The 22990-nt window shown below is 41.3% G+C and overlaps 1 protein-coding gene across 5 annotated transcripts in view; it reads left to right on the top strand.

Moving 5' to 3' along the window:
- Window positions 1-4091: 4091 nt before the first annotated feature.
- The window catches only part of LOC115026148 (poly(rC)-binding protein 3), a 70827-nt gene continuing 51928 nt past the window's right edge, over window positions 4092-22990 (top strand). For all 5 annotated transcript variants that reach the window (XM_029458794.1, XM_029458797.1, XM_029458795.1 and 2 more), the window contains exon 1: window positions 4092-4362. The gene's annotated coding sequence lies outside the window, so the exon portion shown is untranslated. The remainder of the gene's footprint in view (window positions 4363-22990) is intronic.

The following is a 22990-nucleotide window of genomic DNA, read 5'->3' as shown; positions in this document are numbered from 1 at the left end:
GCCACTGTAAATGACAGTGTTGCCTTTGGAATCTGTGACCCCTCCACCCTGCTATGCTATAGATTGCTCTACTGTAGGTTTCTTACTGACTGGATAGTCCAGAGACATTGTAATGCAGTGTCAGCGCATTTGCGAGATAATTTACAATAATTTATGGGTCAAGATACAAACTTGTGCATGCGAGGAAGGGGAAAATCATGTAAAGCAGTACAAATATCCATGAAATTATTTTTCTGAGAGGATGCATGTATGTCTAATTTTAGATGCCATTATACAAGCAACAGTCAAGTAAGAGAAATGTTTTCTCATGCATCCACTGTCTGGATTTTACTCTGACGCTAAACTGACGCTAAGCTGTGCATATCTGACCATGTTATAATGCCCTCAGGTATTGGCAGCCTGATTGATGTTCAGGGCCCCTGCAAAGATCATTCAATCATGCAATCATCTGCAGGCCCTGCACATACAACTCCTTTACCTTGATGGAGAAATAACACATTTCTTCTGATCACCTAAATTTTAATTTTCTTCTAAACTCTCCACACAGCTGATATTGATTATGTACGAATGTACTATGTGCTATAAAACATTTTGAATCCAATATTTATTTCATTAAGGATGGTGGAATGTAGTTGTCAATATAGAACTAAATAAATGTCTCGTCTAAATCCATATAGGAATTTCAAATAATAAAAAACCTGAGTCCGTTAACTGTAAAGAAGTCAGACTTAAATGATGTCAGATTTATGTAAATGCTGCAGCAGCACAAAGGTAAATACACATATGCCTAATTTCAAATACATACTCCTTAGTAATTGTACTCGGTGACTTTAACAAAGGAAAACTCAACCCCAAACTCCCCAAATACAAACAGTTTGTTAAATGTCCGACCAGAGAGGTGAATATTTTGGACCACTGTTACACCACAGTCAGCGGTGATTATCACGCCGTCCCTCGTGCTGTACTTGGTCAATCTGATCACGTCATGGTCCACCTGATTCCTGCATACAGGCAGAAACTGAAGCTCTGCAAATCTGTTGTGAGGACATCAAAGAAGTGGACCAGTGACGCTGTGGAGGATCTTCAGGCATGTTTGGACTGTACTGACTGGGATGTTTTTAGGTCTGCTACCAACAGTCTGGATGAGTACACAGAGGCTGTGACGTCATACATCAGCTCCAGCCCATGAGCCCCACCCATACACCTCAGCATGCTGGCCACGTGAGAGCATGCTTCAAGGCCTCCACCAATAACCCACGCCAGGATCCTGTTTGTGGACTTCAGCTCTGCCTTCAACACCATCATCCCAGCTCTGCTAGATGACAAGCTCTCCCAGCTGAGTGTGCCTGACTCCACCTGCAGGTGGATCACAGACTTCCTGTCTAACAGGAGACAGCACGTGAAGCTGGGGAAACATGTCTCTGACTTCCGGACCATCAGCACCGGATCCCCCCAAGGCTGCGTTCTTTCTCCTCTGCTCTTCTCCCTGTACACCAACAGCTGCACCTCGAGTCACCGGTCCGTCGAGCTCCTGAAGTTCGCGGACGACACCACCCTCATCGGACTCATCTCTGGCGGGGATGAGTCGGCCTACAGGTGGGAGATTGACCAACTGGTGACCTGGTGCAGTATGAACAACTTGGAGCTCAACACTCTAAAGACAGTGGAGATGATTGCGAACTTCAGGAAGAGCCCAGCCACACATCCCCTCATCACCCCGTGTGAATCCCCTGTTGACACTGTGGAGTCCTTACGCTTCCTGGGCACCATCATCACCCAGGACCTGAAGTAGGAGCTGAACATCAGCTCCCTCATCAAAAAAGCACAGCAAAGGATGTACTTCCTGCAGCAACTGAGGAAATTCAACCTGCCAAAGACAATGATGGTGCACTTCTATACTGCCATCATCGAGTCCATCTTCACCTCCTCCATCACCATCTGGTACTCTGCTGCCACTGACTGGGACAAGGTCAGACTGCCTCCAGGACCTGTACGCCTCCAGGACCCGGAAGCGTGCAGGTAAGATTGCAGCAGACCCCTCCTACCCTCGACACGGACTTTTCGAGTCACTTCCATCCGGCAGGAGGCTGTGGTCCATCAGGACCAAAACCTCTCATCATAAGAACAGTTTCTTCCCCTCTGCAGTCGGCCTCATCAACAAGGCCAGAGACCCCCACTGACACTGTCTCTTCCTCCCCCCCTCTACACGTTACATTAACGTAATGTCCAGCCGGCTGTCCTTGTGTTGTGTGTCGTACATTGTCTATATTTTGTATATATTGTTAATTGTTATTTTTTTCATATTTATGCACTAACTAAACCAGAGCAAATTCTTGTAGGAGAAAACCTACACGACAATAAAAATGATTCTGATTCTGACCACGGCGTAGTTTGGCAGGCTGCCATTTTTTTTATATCTGGGTCGAGTGAATAAAATAAATTGCGGCCTGCTATTGATGGTAGCTTGACTATTTAAAGGATAGTGTGATTGTGCAGGATGTCCTATGTCTCACTAGTGACAATTCTCTTTGACCAATCAGTGGTCTGCATTGTTTTAACTGCACCTTCTAGCATCGGCTCGCTTGGAATCTCGACCGAGGTGAATACCAAAACCAGGCAGAGACAACAAAGACAGAAAACAAATAATCAGTCCAGAACATAATTGGCAGATTATTCGATAATGAAGGTAATTGATATTTGCAGCCCAACACTTAATTATCAGTTATAAAGAAACAGCAAAACACTTCATACACAGCATGTGACCAAATAGAAATTCCGCCGTTCCATTGCGCCATTGCTTCCAGAAAGAAATGACTTCCCTTTATATAACTACTAGTGTTTCCTGAAAATCCCACAGTCTGACTGCTGTGTGTCTGCATGGGTGTTCCGCCCACATCCCAAACACATGCAGGTGAGGTGAAAACACTCAAGTGCCCAAAGACGTGAGTGTGATTTTGTCCGTCTATGTGTGTTAGCCCTGTGTTACCCCCGCCGCTGCCACCACCCTGAACAGCAGTTTAGAAATGGATGGATAATTCTTCTTGGAAACTCTTTCCTTTCACATTGAAGCCAAGTGATTGTTAAAGCTTGTGAACACCATAAGGAAAACCTTGAGTTAAACAGCAATATATGAAAAGCCGGCGGCCCCTGAGAATCACAAAATGTACCTTTCAGCAAGTCGCTGAGCTGTGTTTGCTGAAAAAAAGAAGAACGTAAAAGTACCGCTGCTTTGCACTGTTCATGATGTAATGATATAACTGGTGTTTCCATCACTTCCCTGTGCAGAACCAGGAGTAGAATGGTGATGTGCCTTTCATTCCTCAAACTGAGGAATTGACCATTGATAATTTCTCAAGCTGGGGGCTTGCCAGAGCCATCGACTGAGCAGGGGCGGTGGGGGGTGACTTGTGGAAGTGAAGTACGCTCCTTAGTGAACATACGAGCAACAGCGCCTGATGAAATTTCACACTTTGTTCTGCTTCTCTGCTGAGTGTTGTTGATGAGCGCCTGTAGGAGAACGATGAGTGTAATTGTACTATGCGTGGCAGAAGGGAATTGATTATGTGTGTGTGTATGTGTGTGTGTGAAAGCCTGTCTGTGTGTGTCCTCATGTGTTCCTGTCTTTGTGCATGTGTGGCTCGTTTTGACAGTACACGAGTGATTCTCAAACTCCAGCTGACCGGAGCCTCTTTTATTCTGTGTGGCAGCAGAGGTCTGCAGAGGAGCATGTAGAGATACTGTGCTGGGTTAAGTGCCCCAGAATCTAATCACACTAATGTCTGTTGCAGCCCTAAATCACACTCACTGCGCTGGACTGCAACGCTTGCTCTGTCCTTCAAAAAGGGAAGCTTTTCACGACTCCTTCCATATTATAATTATTCCAACTGGATATGAGCTATTGCACTTATTGGCTGGGGCAAGGCACCGGCTGCTTCCCCTCTCATTGGCTGCCTGGACACCCCTGTGCCGCCTCCCATTGGCTGCCTCGAGGAGAGTGGGAGGAGAGCTCCCCCCATCCTCCCCCTGTGGCAGAGCGTGTAAATGTAAAGACTCTTTCTCTGCCTATTATCTGAGTGACTCGGGGTTTTGGTGTCTGCCTCCGAGCGTGTGTGTGTGTATGTTGGAGGGAGAAAAGAGATAAAGAGAGAGAGAGTAAGGGAGGGAGAGGCAAGCAGCGTTTCTTCTCCCCCCTTTAGCCTCCCCGTCTCCCTGCTCCCTGTCACTCCATCCTTCCTCCCCTCTCCTGGACCACCCTCCAGCCCTGCTTCGAACCGGACCGAGACCCCCCCTACCACCCAGACCACCCCGGGACCCTTTGACTCTCCTCACTTCTCCGTCCCACCAAACAAAACCTCTGAGCAGGTAAGACTCTTCTTATTTCAGCCTGCAATGAGGCTTTAAAAAGTACTTCCCGCTTCTCCTTCTGCTCTTGTTTTTGTTTTCTTTACACTCAGTTGTCTCTCTGGCTTCTCCGCCGTTCCTGTTTGCATATTTTAAGTTTTCCCTGCAGCTCTTAGAAAAGTGACACAGTTGCAGGAGATGATATCAGTGAGGTCACTGTGTTTTTCTTCTTCTTTCTCTAATATCCTGCTCTGATATCAACTTACCCCCCTCCTCCCTCTCTCTACCCCACAATCTCTTCATCTCCTCTCCTCATGTCTTTTGCCATCTCATCCCCTCTAGCATTCAGCGTGTGCAAATTCAGTGGGAAAGTGAATCTTTTTTTTAACGTCTGCCCCGAAGCACAAGTTTACAACACGCTGTATTTTGGTTATGGAAAATGCATCTCTAATTGATTTTTAGAAAAAGTGTTTGTGTTAGTTGGTGATGACTATTTATAGGTGCTGACGTGCCAAGCACACGTGCTTTCCCTAGGCCACTTCCCTAATGCCAGGACAGAACACAGGACCGTCCACTGGCTGCAGAACGCATGACACTGCACAAAGTGTAATGACTTTACGAGGCAGCGACTTGCTTGATTGAATCAAGTAATATCTTTCCAGCAGGAGAACTCCAACATTAACATGGCCCATAAAGCATTCCTGGCAACAGCAGAGGAGACCAAAAAAAACTGCTTCGCTCTTCATCCGCACATCCTGTACTTTACCAGGAAGGGGAAGTGGAATGTGTGTGTGTGTGTGTGTGTGTGTGTGTGTGTGTGTGTGTGTGTGTGTGTGTGTGTGTGTGTGTGTGTGTGTGCGTGTGTGCATCTGTGTATTTGTGAGGAAGACAGAGATACTGCTAAAGTGCTTTAGACATCAATACTGCCAGCACAGAGTTTTTACAGCCACTCTATCATAGCTGAAAATTGGACAATGTCAACAACTGAGGAAATGCTTCTCATGGTGTGGTGATTTGTTTCTCTGGAGGGTTTTTGTGAGGGAAGTGTTTAACAATGAGTGAGGAGCAAGGTGGAAATAAATGTCATGTTTTTAATAATTTCATCATGTTCTTTACATTTGTAAATAGCACCTTATTTCCAGTGTACAATTAAATCACAAATCAGGTATCCTGTTTATACTTTTTTAATTGTGCAATCTAATTATGTTTTTGTGTGACTTTCAACTTAACAGAAACACACAATAAAAGCTGGGCTTCTCTATCAGACAGTTTGCCCTTTCTTCCTAAGATAATCATTTTCTAATTTGCACAAAAAGAGCATCTGTGACAAAGCATCTTGGGAATGAGGGTCTTCCCAACAGGGCTGCCTCGAGGGAAAGCAGCTTTCACCGAAAGGCTTTTATTGTGAAGAAAAAATCAGAAATCCTAACTCTGAACGTCACTGTGATTTAGCATATTATGATGTTTTTAAACATGAATATGTCAGGGAGGAGTGTATTTATGATATTGTGGGCATCAGTCACACATTCATGCATTCAGTTGTTATGGTAGTTTATTAGGACGTGTAAATTTGATGTCTTTACTTGGTGAAGAAACATGCAAGGTGTTTGTCTGCACTGCCTCTCAGATGCTCAGCTGGCTCCAGGTCAAATGCTAAAGCAAAAACACAACTGCTCATCCTCCCCACAGACTCTAATGTTCATGTATCAGCCAATAGAGCATGTTGACAGTAGGCTTTTAAATCATAATAGAGTCCAGGCTGGATGCTCAGTTATACTGAACAGAAATACTAATTATATTAGAAAATGTGCGTCACTAAAAAAAGCTAACTTGGCAGTTTGACTTTAGGGTCTTACAAGAAGCACGCAGCTGTTTTTTGTGAATTACCTATTTTCGTGAATGATGTAAGAAACATTATTTCATGGTTTTTGAACACAAAAAAAACTAAACATTTAATCATTCAGGACTGTGACAACTTAATGTCACAAACCTTAAACATCTCCTGAAATGTACTATTACCTTTAAATCAGATAAGTAACGTAGTCCAGGTCACTGAGTACTCAAGAACTATCCTAGTAAATGAAATGGCTTCATTTTTTTCTTTCCCACGTGAGCCCAGCAGCTCTTACGCAGCCATATTTAATGCACTTACTGCACGTCAACTCTTCCAGTGTAAGCTCTCATAAGAATGCATACATAAAACCCCTTGTACAATGACATATGTATGAGCCTCACTGATGTGTTTGCACACTGCTGCTTGTGCACTTGCATGCCTTCATAATCCACTGCTTTAAGCTTATAGTTGAGCTGCATGCGGTTAATGTAGACAATGACTGTGGCTCACCATGTCAGAGCGGTTTTACACTTCCACCTCACATATTGCCACAGATGTCAGTTTGGGGCACTAGGTGTTGTGAAGGTTTGAGAATTGATGACAAGTGGCAGCATATGAAATATGAGCAGACAGGTTTTTGTTTTTCTAATAATCTCATCAAGTGAGGATGGCATACGACTCACCGGTTGTGAATCCTCAGCAATTATATATTAATACATATATTATCTATAAGTGCCTTCCTAAAATGAGTTTTCAATGTGTTCCTGTCATTTGGAATAAGCACACTACACAGAGATGGATCACATGTATCCAGTACATTCAGTAAGCCCTGCTTCCTTCTATGTAAAGCCAATGCTCTGCAAGCAGCTGGCCCTTTGTGCCTTGGCCCTTCCGAGCCGTTCCGGATCTCCCGCTGGCCTGGCTCATGGGCACAGAGTGTGCCGGGAGTTGCCTGGGTAGGCACTGGCTCAGTGTGAAAAGGGCCACTGAGACTGACTGACTGCCGTCTTGGTAGCTGTCACAGAATGATGGAGGGCAAATGTACGCAGACAAAACGGCTCGGACTGTTGGGTGCTGACATGTCAGTTCATATAGTGGACAAACCTTTTCACAATAGGAATTACAAAGAACACTTCTTTAATGGGCTACATTCAAGTATCGTGCTCTGCGTGAATTTTGGTAAACTGACATTTGTAATACTCAGTGTACACCTTTGTCAAATGTATTAAACCTAAATTGTTAACACGTTACACACATTTAAAGATTGTGATGCTGCAAAATGAGAACAAACGTCATTACGACCATGATGTGGTCATAGATCATCTTAACTTGAAATCACTGTTATTTGTATTGTGGTAAACAAATAATATCATTTATAGCACAAGTTAAATTGTTGATTATTTTTGATCTAATATAATTACAAAAACGTATTGAATTTTAGTCAAAACTTTAGTCATAATAGTCAAAACAAAAACCTGCTTTAACCTTTTATTAGCTTTAAAGTTTAATTTGCCTTTCCCATGAGTCATAAAGCAATTTTTGCACACAAGAGTCTAAATTATTAGTATATTTTTTTAGATATTTGTATTTCATTTCATTCATTATTATTTCAGGTGCTGGTGAATATTTTTCAGATTTATTGAACTTTAATCATATTTAGTGATTTTTTCAAATTAAGAGTCATTTGTCAAATAACTGACTAACTGACAGTTGCTGTGAGAAAGCTATCATACGAGCAGGTACATAACTTCACATAGTTACACATCAATGTACTAAAAGCCAGAATCTGGAGGATGTACATCTCTGAACATTTCTTGAGTATCAACAAACCTTACATTGGGATAATGTTCCAGAAAGAAATGCACAAAGTCAAAATGTAATCTTTCTTTTCACCACCTACTTAATGTTTCAGACACATCGCTTTAGCATGTACGCTCAGATTGATGCAGACATGATAAATGATTTGTCAGTCTGGTTTCTGTACCATATTCTTTTGACATGTGACATGTGATCACCTGATTAATTACACTAAAAGCACAGCACAGCATCTACGGGCCATTCAGTTAGTGTAACAGGAATTAAATTAAAAGGGTTCACCAGCTGCGGTCACGGCTGGATTGAGACCTCCATGGAACCTTTTAATGTGTAAGGTCAAAGGTTCCCCCATCCCACCCACCTTCAAATCACACCATCGGTATCTTAACATCCATCCCACATTATGTAACTTGTTACACCAATGCAATACAGGACACAACAGCAGTTTGTTACCTTTAGTTCTTATTTTGCCAAACAAGGGTAATAAATCTCTGAAATCCACCTTGACTTCGCTGTGTCTTACTACTGCACTTGTTAAAGCTGTCAGTGTTGTGCTGCCATCACTATGATCTCACTTCACTCCCTTTGCTTCATTCACCTGTGTGTTGCCACAACTAAAATGTAATGTCCTTCGGTGTAAGTGTCTCAAGCACAAATCTGAAGAAATGTTAAAAATGGGTCATCATTAAGCTGAGAAGTGATGTTTGTGCACATGATACCTTATCTTTCTGTATATTCTATGTTACGTTAGGCCAAAGACTAAATATAGTTTGATGAAAACAAATATGGCTGGTTTCAGAAACCACAAGGATCACAATCAAGTAGCTATGAAATCAAAGATATGCACAAACACAGCTGGTCACAATGCACACAATCCTTTGGACACTCCTGCAGCCACTGGCTCTCTCTTTCACACTCACTTGATTGGTTAGCACTTCTCTGTCACTGAGCTGGGCTGTAAACTTAAAAAAACAATCAATCCTTTGTCATAATTTATTACAGAATGCGAGGAGTTGGGGGTGTGAGGCATTGCCGGAGGCTGAAATTAAACATGATACCTTTTACAAGTTGAAGCTATTGGAGAGAATTATGATCTATGAAACCTGAGGGCCTTTTTGTTTCTGTGCGAAGCCACTGGCTGATGTAATTTAAGCTGGTGAAGGGTTGCGTGATCAATCAGAGAGCATGAAGAGTCGGTAGAGGAAAAATGGAAGAGGCTGTGGGGTTGAGAAGGGAAAGGTGGAGCAGGATCAGGGCTTTAGCCTTCCCTGCTGCTTTCCTAGCATCTCTCTGGGTGGTGTATGGTCATAAATAGGCAGCCCCTCTGCCCCCTGTGTTAGTGCTATTTTTACACCCGCTAATGCAGGGGGTTAGGAGAAGCAGCTCAAGTGGGAAAGTGAGAAGAAAAACATTATTGTTGGCTTGGAGTTAAGAGAACTGTAGTGATCAAAGAAATATGCACATACACATGGAGGAGTATTGTGGCAGAATTAGCCTTGTGTTGTTATTTCTTAATAAGATTAGAGCTTGCATGGGCTTATTGATGATATAATTTAACATGTGTCGAAGCATTTGTATATTTGATCAATTTCCTAATAGTGATAGCGCTTCGATTTAAGATGTTATAGGGTCAAAGCTGAGGCCAAAGCTCAACCACAGGTCCACGTTCCTGCCTAAATGTTTTCTCCTAATAGAGAGCACAGTTAACTTTGTGCAGAGTATTTCAGCACAGGAAAGGTGTGACAGTTTCCCAAGGACTCTGTGAAAACAGCATGCCATTTGAAACGTGTGCTCACAGGAACCAAGTGGAATTAAGTGAATTGTTTTTCAAATTAGAAGAATGAAATGTGTTACAAGAATCAGGCAGTAGTTTGACATTTGATATGCACAAGGGAAAGAAAGGCTGAAAGAGTTCCGATAGTGCTCGAGCAGATAAGGTATATTAGCCTTGAGATATGCGTTACATTTTCAACCCCTGCCATGAATTATTCTACCACCAGTTAGGTTTTATATTTCAACATTGTTTTTCAAATTAATGACCCAAATCTCTTCAATTAACCAAAACCATTTTTGATGTTTTCTAATTAACTGAAGATATTTTATTGTAACTTTAAACATGCTCATGGGGCAAACAGGTGAAAATAGAATCCAGCTGATGCTGTTTTACTGTAATCCAGTTTGTGATCGAAAAGCGCCATGCTTCGTTGTGTCTGCAACATGTAATGTCATTAATTATTTAAAGGTGTGCGTGGGACTGTTTTTTAAATCCTGCACCCACCTGCGCTCCCAGAATTTGCGCCCACTCCCGCACATCCCTGCAGAGATCCAACCTGTCTGCAAAAATCTTTGGCAAATCTTTCTGCATCATCCTGCAGGCAAAATAAGACTCAAGACCCCGACAGATTCTATCTGTGCATGTTTGACCTTTTTCTATACATCCTGCTGGTTTAGACTATGCATCTATATGACTATGTATTAGAGCTGCTCGAATATGGCAAAAATCATAATCTCGATTGTTTCGGCCAATATTGAGATCACAATTATTTAACACAATTGCTCATTGCCTTTGGTAACATCTTGGAAAGAAAAGGTTGTATGTTTTAAAGTTAATGTGGTCACTTAGAGAGCAACATTAATGTGCTAGATCTATAAAGAACGTTGTGCTCGTGTGCTAATCATAAACTCATTGGTTGTATAGATATCAATGGGGATGACATGACATGACATGCCAAACAAAGCATGGTTAAGGAGACTGGGTCTTTGTTTCAAGATGGGCTGGGTGGGTTGTCAACATTAAGGACAGTCCGCCCTGGTTGACAGTTGTGCCGGGAGCAGGGAGCCCTGCAGGATCTGGCCACACAGCCATCCACGCTAAAGATCGACGTAAGCGCTCTGGGTGTCATCAATAAACCTATTTTCTTGTAAAATCAGTGACACAGGTGTTACATTTGTGTTGGGACATTTTCATCACTGTGGCATCTCTAGAAAAGGGTACGCTGGATTTACAACACAAGACAAAATGAAAGCATCATTGAGAAACGGAATGCAGCACAACAATTGTTGTATCTTGAATAAATCACCCAGCACTATTATGTATGTCATTTAGTTCTTTTTTAATCTATCCATTGATTACCATTGTTCTTCCGACATTCATAATCTGGACTAAATGATGAAGTATTGCATATTTAGACCCAGAGTTTAAAATGCTGTTAGTGTAGTCTTAAATCTCACTGTCATTGACGGCTAGGAGTTGGTAACACGACAAGAGTTGTTGTCCGACCGCGTGAGAAATCAAAAGTGTTGATAGTTTATCTGAATTGAATATCCGGATATTGTGAACTACCTTGTGCTACAAACGTCGTGGGCAACCAACGCACAAATGAAGGCATACAAGACTTAGATGCTTATAATTTCTTTGTTTCTGGCTGGGTTGGTAGTCTTCTTACCAAACCAGTGAAAGATGACAGGGTGCTCGTCCATGCCCGTGTAAATCACTCTCAAAGAGCTCGAGATACACCGCTCGAGCCGTGGTTCGTGAGTGAGAAGAGCGGCGATGTTATCCTCGCACACTGTGATTGTATGGCTGGAGTAAGCGAAGTATGTTCTCACATTGGTGCTTTGCTTTTCGCAAGTGAAGTAGTCTCAAGAATAAGCAAAACAAAAACATGCACAGAAGAAAAGAGCAAATGGCTGCAATCACATATAAAGAAAGTGCCTTATTTACCAGTCAGCGATATGGAGAAGTAAGGTCTTACAGTGTTCGGGTATATCATAAGCACAAATGTTTAATGTAAACATTGAAAACATAGCTTTAGCATGAGCTCTTACCAGATATAAAGTGGACGCCACACACACGGGTGAATTGTGCTTTTTCTTCTGTTAAATCCTCACGAGTTATGTTACTAAACCACAACTTACGGCGTTCGGTAGACAGCAATTCATCCCTCTTTTGTGGATCGTTGTTTTTGATGATTTTAGGAAATCTAAAGAAGCGTTTCTCTGGGTCACGAGTAGCGTTATTACCACAATTATACACTGCGCACAAGATTGGCATTTTCTTTCAATCTTAGACGTTTAAATACAAAGAAAATTACGAAGCGTTGCAGCAACTCACACGTGAACGGGCGCAGTCTTGGTTGTGTATATCATCCAACATGGTTGACTTACGGGTTGGAAAATAAGCGTGACGTCACATGCACACGATTTATAGCTACAGCCTAATAGCTTAAAAAGAGTAAAGATAAAAAAGAGACCAGTTTGTATTTAATTATGTCCGTTTCAGTGGAGTTCATTTCTTTGGCTTTTAAACAATTCACAACAGCCTCACAAATGTTTGTTCTTGAAATGTCTTTCAACATTACATTTTCACAGTTGTTGCTTGTTTGCTAATTTCTCGCCACATATCAAGCACACAGGTAAGCCAGCATTGTTGGCAGTGAAAGCAAATGTATCTGTCCACGCAGAATTAAACTCTCTATTTTCCTCCGATACTTTTCTTTTTTTTGGTTTTATCCATGGTTAGGATACCGAGTTAGACGGGGGTCTGAAACTCAAGATGTGCCACCTGCAGGGAAAGACTAACCCTAACCCTAACCCTAACCCTAAATATTTAGTTTGATGTTTTGTTTTTGTCAAAGCTAAAGGGAGCCACTGCAGAGGGGTTAAAGAGCCGCATGTGGCTCCTGAGCCGCAGGTTGCAGACCCCTGTTGTAGGGCATGCATGACTGCTGCATTTTAGTAATCACCACAAAAGGTGGTTGAATAGCCGATTAATCGCAGGAGGTATATCTTTTTTTTCTCTCAATAACAATGATCAATTCCAATCAAAAAGGTCTGAAATACAACCAGTAAAGGGTTAACTAATGTAGGCGGGACCCAGGTGAAATGCAGTCCTCCATTGGCTCTGACAGTAACTACATGAATGCTTTCTTGATTGGACAGCGGAAGTCTTTCCTTCTCTAAATACCTTCAATTCTGTTTAATTAACATGGAATACAGTAGAAAGAAATTATGCAAACAAATCTGTGTTTTGCACCAAAAAAGAATGTCCACCTTCAGTCAATATGGCGATCTCAAAAGTTGCCTATCTACATGATTGTTGCAAAATTTCATTTGCAAACAATCATGTAGATTCAAAGTACATTAGCTTCAAATAGGCCAAACCAATTTAAGTGCTACATACACTATAGAGTGTTTTATTATTATGTATTATTATTAGCCAAGGTGCAGTCAAAACAGGTGGGTTTTCAATCTGCGTGTGAAGACTGTCTGCTGACCTGATATCAATGGGGAGGTCGTTCCACCATTTTGGAGCCAGGATAGCAAACAGGCGGGTTTTGTTTGAGGGGAATCTGGGTCCCCCTCGCAGTGAGGGAGCAGTGAGCCGATTGGCCGATGCAGAGCGAAGTGAGCGAGCTGGGGTGTAGGGTTTACATTGCCACCGCTTTATTACTGCAACACGCTAAAACCACAGATGAACAATTAGTCTACAATGATGCTCAGTGTTGACTAGTCTGCTAGTTCACCATCTTAGTTTAGTGTGTTAGCATGTTAACATTTAATAATTCCAATGAACTGCATCCAGTAGTACAAAAATATCAACCTTGTGGTGCAACGTGAAAAGTCAGGGGATCACCAAACTTCCATCGCACATACAAACCAGAATGTGACACATTTAAGATCTGACTATCACTTAGATCTTGGTTTGTATGGAGAAAACAAAATATCAGAATATTTTTGACCAAATTCCTCGATATATTGTAGGCTTGCTTTTACAAAACATTTAACACAATGAGATTTTTGATTAATAATCATCAGTTATGTGGATGTAATGACTAAGTGGGTAAAGGCGAAACATAGAACAGCTTGAACCCTTTACTGTAACACAGCCTTTAAAACCAGAAAAAGTCACTTATTCCATATCACAACCTTAATATAGTTTTGCTTTATTGCCCAGCCATACCTGCAACACAGAACTGCATCTATAAAATAGCTTCTGATTAACAAAGTTATTTTCTCAAACTGCCCATGAATGCCTCATTTGGGAAGACTTTGCAACGGCACTTTCAAGCAGATTTCTGAATGATACTTGCAAAAATGTATTGGTGTGGGGAAAACTATGGTACACCAAGGCATCAAGGCAGAACATAAATCAAAATCTGTGACAGTTCAGCAATGCAGGCAACTGCTGCTGACAGTGGAGTCTCACATTTAGTGCAGTGGGTCACAACAACACGGTAAATGCACAGCAGGCTGGATTTCACCAAAACAATGTAGATAACGACGTCATTCACAGTCAATGTGGAATCTATTTGCAGAGCAGAGCATCGTCGTTACACTGAATATGAAGATTCACATTAAATACAAGCATGGAGAAAATTCACCGTGTCCTCTTTAAAGAAAAGAAAAAACAGACGTGTCTGCAGCTTACAGACATCTGGTGATGTCAGGAGAAAGTGTAACAGATATTCTAAAGCTCATCTCTTAGCCCGGGCTCTTGGCTCTCGCCACTGCCTCTCAGCGTTTTTGCTTGATTAAAAAGCGCCCAGGAGTTTGTAAGCGCGTGGTAGGTGCGAGCGCACACCCTGACAGCTTAACATACTGATTATTCAAGCCTCTTAGGCTAAGCCACGGCACTCGAGTGATGAACGTCAACTCCCCTCTCTCCCTCACATAGTCTCGATTTCTCCCTCTCTTTTATTCTTCATTTGAAAGAGTGGAAAGCCAGTGACAGCTTGCAGAAGGCAAACCTGTTGTCTGGGAAGCAGAAGGGATCAGTGACACAGTGATTCATACACTGCCGAGGCTTTATTTAGACATAATCCACCCAGTGTAGGGTCCTCGCTCGCTACTTCTTGTATGGAGATGGCTAGCAGTAGCCAGGCTGTGTATTGCTCTGTTGACCACAGGGAAAGTCCCCCTGGTGTACTTTGATTCATTAGTGGTTGTCTGGTACACTCCCATGTCCTCAGAGGTCAAAATATCACACACAACCAGGGACAGTGTTTGACTCTCTCATTGTCTGACAGGGTCGTAAAAGTTCTGTTATAATCTATTATTACCCGTCATTTTAATAAAAAAATGTTTTAATGATAACATATATTTGATTGTACTTAATTTTTATTCATTTTTAAATAATGAATATACAGAACAAGGTTATAGATTATACATTTAAAAGGTCATAAAGAGAAAAGATGAACAGAGAAACCGATCATACGGTCAAACCAAGTGAAAGACTTCCCCCCCACTGTGACAGCAGAGGCCACTAAAAACAGCGGCCATTGTGCTTTAAAAATAGCGCTAATGCAATTTTACAAAATTAAACTCTCTTAACGTGGGATTTCCCGATCCTGTAAACCCTCACTTCACTGGGAGGACTTCTGTACCAGGCACATAGTGGCCGGTGTGACTTACTTGAGGTTACGGTAGATCCTCCTCAGTGTTTTAATCTGTCAAAATGACAGACGGCCCTCAGATTTTTCCGTCATCAGTTAAAAAGATTCAGTAAATGACAGAAAATATTTGGTTAATGCGACCTCTGCACACAACAGAAAGCTCAATGTGTCAATCTGTCACCTAAAATATGTCCTTCACCGTCCTTCTGTTGTTGCAAAACAGCCACATGCACTCTGTTGGCATTACAGTGTCTGCACCACTGTCCCTGTTCATTTACTGCCATGAGAAGGTTCTTCTGTCTATTCAGACTCTCAAGAATGTTTGTGTTTCCAGTTAAATGTCAGATATACATATTCGGAATGGTTACAATGAATTGCCACGAGGATCTTTAGTTCTTCTGTTGTGTATTATGGGTTGCACTGCCAGTGTAAGCTGCTCCTTCAGTATGTGGGCTGTGTAGCACGCTCAGCTTGCTGGCGAGGCCGTGGCTTCTACCACGGAGCCACACCTGACCAACAGATTGGCCCCAGCTGGAGGCTGAGGCAGGAACAGACACAGCAGACGTGATTTAGCTCATATTGTGGACATGTACAACAGAAGAGTGTGTACAATGCCACTTCAACTGTCTTTCATAGATCTTGAGTTGACCCATATGGAGGTTTGATTACAGACAAATCACTTTAAAAGGATAAAGCTTGTGATATTCTGCACATATATATTTTTATTGAATCCAAATGAAAAGACCAAAACCAACAATGCAGTTCATCTCAATACTTTCCCACTGTCTGTGGCTATCAGCCTCAAGCCCAGTCGTGCCTACTGAAGACATACATCTTCATAAACAGGTCGAGAATATATCGTTTCTTTTTTTAATGCAAAAAACAATTCCCTTAGCAGCTGGGTCCTGTGGTTTTTCAAACAGGAATAAATAGTGGAACTATTTTCAGCCATGGTTCGCTAGTAACCAATATTTAAGGCAGCAGGACGGTGAATGACTCAAAATAAACTACAGCGCCTAAGTTCATGGAACATAATTAAGGAATATATCACCCGATGCAGTGATGTGGTCCACTGATGTGTTTTAGAGTTGTTGGACAACCATGGAGCTCAACAGCAAAGAGGAATAAAGTACTCAGGAAAACGTGTTGATCAATTTGTTGTGTTTATTTTGGGCTTTTCATAGGATTTGTCCCAGAAAGATGAAAAGTACAGAAAGTAGCCAGACTTGTCCTTTAGGCATGTACTATTAATATATGAGAGTAAATATAATATATTTTAAAAGTGCATATTGTTGTGGTTTTTATGTTATTTCATTTTGGACTGCAAGGAATTGAAACATATCACATTACAAAGTGCCCTACAGGCAATAAAACAATATTTGTATCAATAAGATAAGACATGAGGAATATCAACATCTATGCAATCACATTTTAACTGCTGCACTATTGATAAAAGCTGAACTTAGCAGAACAAATATTTAAGCAGTTGCAGCAGGACAGCAATGGCAGGGATTCAGCAGATTACTAAATTAAGATATATATTTCTTATTATTTCCTTATAATTCACCACACGGACAACACGTCTGTTGCTGTTGCTGTGAAGCATGTCTTTTTATATTTCTCTCTGTTCAATGTCTCTCACATGTCTCTTCCCTCTAATGTCCTCGTCCTGTCTCTGAGGAGAAAGAATGGTATGGCTGTGCTTTCTGGTTCCCTGACACACTTTTCCTGAAAGCTGTCTTCATTTTTTTATTTTATTTTTTTTGTGCAGCTCCAGAAGCACACGCAGAAGAGGCTGCTAAGTCAGCGAGAACTGAGCAGAGTGTGCTTAAGCAGATGTAGAAAGGAGTCGATCGCTTCAGGAGCTAGAGAAAACACTTCCCCTGGTTGCTGCCGCTGGCGTGTGCTCAGTGAGCATCTTAGGTAGTGGGTTTGATTGGGGGGGGGGGGGGGGGGGGGCACCATGAAGTGGGGCAGGTCTGAAAAAAGGAGAGCTTAAAATCCCATTAGCCTGTGCTGTGTTTTTCTACCTCCCCATATGTACAACCTAATTCATTAATCACTAAAAACTCAATTTTAGAGACCCCCCAGGGGACATATTTAAGCATTGCATCATGTACTATTAGGAGTAACATTCTAGATGACTGGATGCATCAAAATAAAGCTGAAAGTGTGCATTAACATCCGTTGAACTAACTGTCTGTTAGTACCTTGTTCTGTGCTCCTCTCTCCCTGTCTGTGTTTGCTTTCCACATTAGGAAAGAGGAAATGCTCTTAACCCTCCCTTCTTCCTCTATTATTCATTTAATGGAATATTGAAACTGTGTCAGTGCAACTGCTCAGATATTGTACCAGACCTGGTGTGCAACAGTGGCTCTCCCTCTCCTGCCGGGTAGGCCTTGCTTTCTTGTTTGCACGACATTACCATGTCCTCTTATCTGCTCTCTGTTGTGTATTATCACCTGATGACATCAGAGACATGGCATTTTGCAGGCCTATTTGAGACACACACCATCTGTTTCAGATCAGCACTGAACAATGGCAACAATTATTCAGACAGCTAAAACCGAGCATTGTCCTATTGTTCAAAGCTTCAATCAGGTGTAAAGATTCCCTTTTAATAAGTAGACACAAAATGTTCATAATAATGAACATTCTGCTAAATGTATCCTCATGTGCTGACAGAGGATATATTAAAGTGGCACATTGTTGTGTTATAAGACAACAAAATCGCTTTCTGTTTTCCTCAGAGCCTACAAGTAGCGACACATTTAGCGACCTATTCAAACCATCAGGGAAAAACCAAGAAATATATTCAAATATATTATATTGGCATTGACATTGGCAATGCAGCTCAGAGTAATTGAGTCCACAGGTCTTCTGCCAACCGCACATGGTCTCACCGTAGACTGTATATATAGATGTCCCATGACTAGTTAGGCCCATGGCTTACATGGAGGGGGTTTATAACCAATTACGGCAGCCATCCACCAGCCCCGTGCGCTCTCCGCCCCTGCAATGACAAGACAACTAAACTTTATGCTAATTAATGCACAATGACTTCACCAATATGCAAATGAGTGTACGACGAAATCTGGCAATTTTAAGAGATTTTTGGTGCTCGTGGAAGTTAATTTAATTGGAAGAGAGGCAACACTGCACAGGACATATTGCATTTTATTTTCCACAGTGACTTCGGTGTTAGCTACCTATAGCTACTAGGCTATCCTCTTCCTGTTTTGGTTGTGCAATGGTTGACACTCTTCCTTTGTGCCATAAATCGAGCCTTAATTTCCATGGGAGACATTATAGCAAAGTGAACGCGAGGCTTATTGGGAACCAATCTAAACGCTGATGGTGTCGTTATTCTACGGCCATTACATTGCACATTGTGCAATCAACGTTTACTTCATAATGGCAAGTTCAAACAAAAACGTTACTGCCACTTTAACTGTAAGAACTTCCTTTGACATTTTGCAGAGCTAGTCGTGAGCGGCGCCACAATCTGTTTCCCTGCAGGCGAATCAAAAGCGGAAGCAGATTATTTAAGCAGCATGGTGTGATCTCCACACACCCAGATTTGATGGAACTTGTCAGCTAATTCACTTTTGTCGTTCTGCAAGAGGGAGAGCCGTATGACATCATGATAACCCCCCCCCCCCCAATCATTTCACCACACATGTGCATATTGCTGTTTTCATGTGCAAACCTTGTAACTCTGTTTGTTGGGGGAATTTCAGTGTACACATTTAGAGGGTTAAATTGATCTGTGCTGGTTGTGTAAATTCGTAGGGAGGCATTTGAAATATCCACAGGATAAATCACACATGCATGGATGTCAAGCTACAAAAGCACTATACGTGACAAAATATATACGTGTGTGTATGTGTGTATGTGTGTGTGTACAATGAGCAAAGATTGGAAAACTACAAAAAACGACATTCAAATTTAGGAGGTTCTTAATTCTTTTCCCCCTCTTTGGGATTAAGTGTTAAAGACTCTGGAACATCAAAGAGTTTCAGTGTCGTCTCAAGGAAATGCTCTATGATGAAGGTGTGAAGATGTCAAATGCTGCTTAAGGATTCAGGATATTAGGCTTCCCCACACACACACATACAAACAGATACAAACACATATTTCACCAAGCACACATTAAGCCAATGTATCACATATGATTGGCTCTTTTAGCTTAGTGCTATATAATTGCTCCATGACGAAGATGTTATGATATCCACATGCATGTAAGCATATGGACATTCACAAACTGACGTTTCCACAAACTGCGTAACTACAGTTTCTGTAATTCTGCCTAAATTAACCTTTTAATATCGGTTTACTGGTGCAACAAACAGCTTTATGGTTTTGGGGATTTGGACAATTTTACCTTTAATGTGTAGCTCCATTCATTTGCATGTACATATCAGAGCGCCAGTGCTGTTAAAAGGTCTTCTTAGCAGCTGACCTCATTAATTACATCAAACAGTCTTTTATCATCTTCTATCTACCATTTAGCAATGGGGTTCTCCACTGCAGGGTCAGAACGCCACAGGGGGATGCATGACACATTTGGGAGTTGTGACATATGTGAGTTGTGGTTTATGTCTGTGTGTTAAAGGTACCCTGTGTTTTTGACTACTAGTAGCACTATGATGCAATGTCTTTACTGGGTCTCTGAGTTGTTTATATTGTGCATGAGGACGCAAATATATGCACATGAGCATGTGACAACACCATTACGATTCCTGTTTGTGGTTTTACGCTATTATACTGTTGTGTGCCGGTAACACACCAAGAAATGTAGCATGCACCAACAACGGCATAGAGAGAGAAGACTGCAAGCTAGCGAACACTGATGTAAACAATGCGAGATATTCAATATTAATATTAATACTTGCTGACCAAAACTGGGAGGAGCGGCTTGTCACTAAAACAATAACAGCAGGTCAACCTGAAAGGTCAGCCCACCTTAAGTCAGCCTGAGCCGGAGCTGTTGCTAATTTCGTAACACAAGATACCAATACCCGCTTTGGCCCTTAAATTCCACTATACTGGGGATTTCCCTGTGGCTTTGTATCTGGGCCAATCCAGCCATATTTTTAATGGAACACAAATACACGACAATCCCGAAACAAGGCTTTTCTTTATCGTTTCTATAAGGTTGACATTTTAGAGATTTGTTTTCGGTTTTGTGTTTGCACTTCTGTGTATGCATTTTATGATGAGGGGGCACTGGTTTGTTTTAGGGGATCACAAGCGCCACAGAAGGGAACAACTCTCTGTATGTAGTGTATCAACATGCCGGTCATTCTCTAATTGTTAGTCAAGCGAGTAAATGAACCTGCAATCATAGCTTAATGTGACTGTTATAAAATGATAATGGCTTCTTTCTTTGTCAGCACCTGTTTACATGTGAGTCAAAGAGAGAAAGAAAGAACCTAAACAGAGCAACTGTCCGTCTTTATGTGAGAACGTTCCCTTGAGAAAGAAGAAAGCGGAGTTAGTTCAACATCATTAAATCTGTAACTCACCACCTTGGGGAGCAATCAAGCTCCATTTGCAGTACGTCTTGATAAAAAGGAGAAAATCAGGTAATACACCCTGTCAGGAAAATTGGCTGGTCAACAGTTTGCAATGGTAATTTATCAGATATATTAAAGCTAGCGTGTTTTATCTGCAGAAAAATTGTACTAGTAAGGGAAAAAACAGCTGTGCAAATGTCTCATGATGCATGAAACGCATTTGGCTGACTGTGTATATAGAATTGGAACATGTTAGACAAGGCACATTATAGAATCCTATTTCTCTTTCATCAGAAATATATGAACTACGAATATGTGGGCTGGATATTGGTGGAGCGATTAGGAAGTTTTCTTCTGGAGATATATGCAGGATTAATAAGGCCAATATCCTCGATTGCAGGCATTACATTTATGTTACTCATCTAGCTATGAGGAACAAGCTGAATGATAAATGTGTGATATAATGGAAAAACACATTGATAATGTCTTTTTAAAGATGTACATTCATTTGTGTTTTAGTCTACATTGAAGATGGGAAATACACATTTTACATATTTTATATATTCAGATTAAACTGTTGGAAAATCAAATGTATCAGAATTCAGAAACTGAACAAATACAAGAAGAAATGTCCATAAGAAATTCATTTTTGTATGTGCAGGATACATGTTATACCATTTATAAAACAGACTTATTGTGACTGTAAATCTAAGAAATGCTCATAAAATTGATTCAGCAGTGATTGACTGCCAATCTGGGAATAAATTGGTGGTGAAATTGTATTTATTGAACGAGTTGCTTGTCACGGCTAAAACCACAAAATTCCTCTGTGCAGTTGCACAAAATACGCTGTGGGTGACCCCCAACTGTTGGCAGGGGATACTGCACTCACTTTCAAAAAACAGGATTCAGAAGGGATGGGAAATGTTCAAATGTGATGAGATTCTGGCTCTGCAAGCTCTGCACTTCATTTAAATTAGTTCTGGTCTGTCTTCTAAGACTAAACAGTCATTTCTTCCACGCAATACAATATGTAGAAAAACAAAAGTGTACTACAAAAACATGCAATAATTGTCTTTGACCTGATCTACTAACAGTGATGATAGAGATGTCAGAACAATTCAAACTAAATAATATTCATAGTTTTTGAGAAATGTGTGATTTGTATTCAAAGCTGTGTCTCAATGCTCGTTCACACGGATGTCACAAAGGATGAACTGATCTGAATAACCAGTGTGAAATGTCATTTATCAGACGCAGCAACGTAACGGCCCATAACATTAACCTGACAGGTCTCAGTTTGCTCATGATTTATCGCTGCATTGGTCCTTTGCAGAGTTTGTCTTGGACTTTGTGACTCAGTTGACATTCAAGTCACATTTGCACATCTCTCAGGGTTAAGCATCCACAATGTAGATATTAATGTAGTATTTAAAAAAAAATGTTGCAAATCAATCATTGAAGAGTATCTGAACAGCCCGTTTTAGCTTGAACACACTCCCTTCATCAGTTCAGAACATGTAGTCTGAACCCCTGACACCACCGCGGCTCCTTTATTAAACAATGAACATGATCCTAGTGTTGGGGCAGACTGTCCCCGGGTACAGTACGCACAAAGGTAAAGATTCTTCACACATTCTTTGGGGGTTCAAGTGGACTGCATTACAGCATTCTCTTTGTAAAATAAAAACGATTAGATGGAAGAAGGATCAATAGATAGTGTACACTCACTTTATTACACTAACTCCAACGCTAACATATTTTAATTTTCTTGGACTTCCGTAGTCTGAAATAAATATTGAATTATGTTTTGGTCAAACTCTTGCCATTTGAGTTTTATTTTGGTAGAGAACTTGCTCTTTGTGTCTTTATCCAGATGGCAAGTGTAGCTCTGTCTCTACCTCTTGCTTTTTGGCAGAACTGACACAGTCTGTTCTCTCCGGGTTGCCAGATTTTTCTGCACCACCAGTCTCATGGCCTCGTGCTAAGTCCGTCTTAATGGAGTTAAAGTTTTTTCATTTTCTGGTTGCTCATTTTGTTTGATCTTTAACATTAGCGGCTGGGCCTCTCCGATCGTTCCGGCTGTG

The sequence above is a fragment of the Cottoperca gobio genome, chromosome 21 (genome assembly GCF_900634415.1).
Source record: "Cottoperca gobio chromosome 21, fCotGob3.1, whole genome shotgun sequence".
Taxonomy (NCBI): Eukaryota; Metazoa; Chordata; class Actinopteri; order Perciformes; family Bovichtidae; genus Cottoperca; species Cottoperca gobio.
The sequence above is the reverse complement of the archived record's forward strand: the minus strand, read 5'-3'. Positions and strand labels throughout refer to the sequence as shown.